Source organism: Leptonychotes weddellii, chromosome 15, assembly GCF_054177405.1.
Source record: "Leptonychotes weddellii isolate Sample4059 chromosome 15, ASM5417740v2, whole genome shotgun sequence".
Lineage (NCBI taxonomy): Eukaryota > Metazoa > Chordata > Mammalia > Carnivora > Phocidae > Leptonychotes > Leptonychotes weddellii.
In genome coordinates this window covers 25,047,953-25,048,173 of record NC_138383.1, presented here as the reverse complement: position 1 = coordinate 25,048,173, position 221 = coordinate 25,047,953, and positions in this window count along the sequence as shown.

Here is a 221-nt window from a genome sequence, read left to right as displayed (position 1 = left end):
GTATTGAAGCTCTGCTATTAGGTACATATATATTTAAGATTATTTTGTCTTCCTGATGAACTGACTGTTTTAGCATCAGGAAATGCTTATGTTTACTTCTGGAAATACTTCTTGTTTGAAGTCTACTTTCTCTGAAATTAATACAGACACTCTAGTTTTTTATGATTGGTGTTTTCATGACAAAATTTTCCTACCATTTGAACTTATCTGATGGTATATAT